Source organism: Gossypium raimondii, chromosome 11 (assembly GCF_025698545.1).
Source record: "Gossypium raimondii isolate GPD5lz chromosome 11, ASM2569854v1, whole genome shotgun sequence".
Lineage (NCBI taxonomy): Eukaryota > Viridiplantae > Streptophyta > Magnoliopsida > Malvales > Malvaceae > Gossypium > Gossypium raimondii.
In genome coordinates this window covers 21,442,154-21,445,189 of record NC_068575.1, presented here as the reverse complement: position 1 = coordinate 21,445,189, position 3,036 = coordinate 21,442,154, and the positions used below count along the sequence as shown (strand labels likewise).

Sequence of the window (3,036 nt, the reverse complement as noted above, 5' to 3'; positions counted from 1 at the left end):
TCATCCAAGGTAACTGAGGGTTAGATTAGCAACGGTATTTGACGATATAGTTTCCTTGCATAACTTGCAAAATTATTGTGATTAAACTGTTTCAAGGTAAGGATACTTTGTTACCTCACATAGTCTTTTATGGGCTTATTAAATCGAGTTAATTTTTTGAATTGACATAAGGATATGTACAAGATATTATTTCCATTTAATAAGTATGTATGTCCAATAACATGTTTGCCTATTAAGAATTGTTTAATCGATTGAATTGACATAGGAGATAAATGGATTTTGGTAGGTGAGTATTTTCATAAGTTAGCAAATTACCGAGTTACCGTGAACTTGTTCGTAACAATATAAACATGAGTTTAATAATTCTAAGTTAAGAAATGTAATTAACCTAACACAATTATGTCATCTTGATTAAAATCGTATTTTGAAATCGTGCATTTGAGATTTATTATTTAGTTTACTTAGTTTAAAATCTTAGTTTTTAATCACCCTTTTCAAACAAAGTATTTTTCTTCACCAATGTGTTTTAAATAGCATTCATAAATAATTCTTTTCACAGTCCCTGTGGGTACGATAACTCGACATTTACTTGTCACTTTATTACTTGTTGCGATTGTGTACACTTGCACATTTCTGTCGTTCCAAGTTTTTGGCGCCGTTGCAGAGGACTGTGTTTTAAAAAAGTCATTATTTGTGAAGTTTTTAGTTTTGCATTTTGGTTTATTTTTCTGTTCAAATTTTAACTTAGTTAATTTTTCTGTGATTATTTCAGGTGTTTATGAATATTGACCAAATCATCGATTTACTCCCTATAGACCCTAAGATTGAACGAACTTTTCGACAGTGAAAAAGACAAGCAAGTTAGAGAAGGACTGAACAGATGAACTTTGAAAATCTGAATCAAGGAAACAGAGCAAACCTTGCTCAAAATCCTATCATTATTGCTCATGATAGGGATAGAGCTTTAAGACAGTATGCCGTGCCAGTATTTCATGATCTTAATCTGGGTATTAGGAGACCCAAAATTGAGGCACAATAGTTCGAGTGGAAGCCAGTCATGTTCCAGATGCTTCAGACAGTGGGCCAATTCATTGGAATGCCTACCGAAGATCCTCACCTACACTTAAGATTGTTTATGGAGGTGAGCGATTCTTTCAAGTTAGTCGGAGTACCCGAAGATGCATTACGATTGAAGCTATTCCCATATTCACTAAGGGATAGAGCTCGAGCTTGGTTGAACTCATTACCACCAAACTTAATTTCAACATGGCAAGAGTTAGCAGAAAAATTCCTTATGAAGTATTTCTCGCCTAGCAGGAATGCTAAGTTGAGGAAAGAGATCACTACTCTCCAACAAATGGATGATGAGTCATTATATGAGGCATGGGAATGGTAAAAAGAATTATTACGGAAGTGCCCTCATCATGGAATCCCACATTGCATACAACTTGAGATATTTTATAATGGTCTCAATGCTCATACGAGGATGGTAGTGGACGCTTCTGCTAATGGTGCTCTCCTTTCTAAGTCTTATAATGAGGCTTATGAAATCATTGAGAGGATTGCCAACAACAATTATCAATGGCCAACCAATCGAGCAGTGTTAGGAAGACTAGTCGCTGGAATACATGAAATAGACGCTCTTACTTCACTCGCATCTCAAGTATCATCAATATCCTCAATGTTAAAAAATCTTACTACTAATAGGTGTAATAGTTTTGTAGCGCAACCACTGAATCAATTTGAAAATGTAGCCTTGCTTATTGTGGGAAAGGACATTTGTTCGAAGAATGTCCATCGAACCCAGAATCTGTGTATAACATGCATAACCATAACCAAAATCGAGGAAGGCTAGGGCTGCAATCCAATTTCTATATACCATCACGGCGAAACCACCCGAATTTTTCCTGGAGTAACCAAGGGGCAAGAACCAGTAACAATTATCTCCAACCTAGATCGACCCAGCCACCTAGTTTTTCCCAACAAGCTCAGAAACCAACCCAAGTTGAACCATCCAATAGCCTAGAGAATCTATTGAAGGCATACATGGCAAAAAAGTGATGCCTCTCTAAGGAATTTGGAGAATCAAGTGGGCCAGCTTGCAACTGAACTCAGAAACCGACCACAAGATGTTTTACCTTGTGATACGGAGAATTCGAGGAATCCATGGAAGGAGCATTGTAAAGCATTAACATTGAGGAGAAGAAAGACTTTAGAGCCCAATTTCGTCGAAGTTGAGAATGAGCCAGTTGATGCTCACAACTCAGAGGAAGTTCAACCGAGTGTTGAAATTCCAGTTTCACCAGAAATTGAATTTGCAAAATCTGACAAGGTAACTTCTCAACCAGCTAATTCTGATAAGCTAATAACTCCGTTAGATGCAGAATTGCCACAGAAAATGAATCAACTAGTTCCAGTAAAGAAACCTCCACCACCCTACCCTCAAAGAATTCAAAAGCAGAAGCAGAAAATTCAATTCAAGAAGTTCCTAAACGTACTTAAGCAACTTTATATCAACATCCCGTTCGTTGAAGCACTTGAACAAATGTCGAACTACATCAAATTCATGAAGGATATCCTGTCTGAAAAAAGGCTTGGAGAATTTGAGACGGTAGCCCTAACGAAGGAATGCAGTGCATATCTTTAAGAAAAAATACCCCCATGATTGAAGGATCCTGGATGTTTTACCATACCTTGCAATATTGGAGCAACATATTGTGGTAAGGCATTATGTGACTTTGGTGCGAGTATCAACTTGATGCCCATGTCAATATTTAGGAAGTTGGGGATAGGTAGAGTTAGACCTACTACGGTTACACTTCAATTAGCAATAGATCCTTAGCACATCTAGAAGGAAAAATTAAGGATGTATTGGTACATGTAGACAAATTTATCTTTCTTGCTAACTTTGTGATTCTAGACTTTGAAGCAGACAAAAAGGTGCCAATCATCCTAGGAAGACCATTCATAACAACCAGAAGGACCCTTATTGATGTGTAGAAGGGCGAGCTTAATATGCGTGTTCAGGATGATCAA

General features: G+C 37.2%; 1 non-coding gene across 1 annotated transcript; it reads right to left on the bottom strand.

Annotated features, from left to right (window-relative positions):
* Positions 1–1,324: 1,324 nt before the first annotated feature.
* LOC128035043 (small nucleolar RNA R71) lies at positions 1,325–1,431 on the bottom strand. Its single transcript, XR_008191447.1, has one exon. It is a non-coding gene; the product is annotated as a small nucleolar RNA R71 (small nucleolar RNA).
* Positions 1,432–3,036: the final 1,605 nt, after the last annotated feature.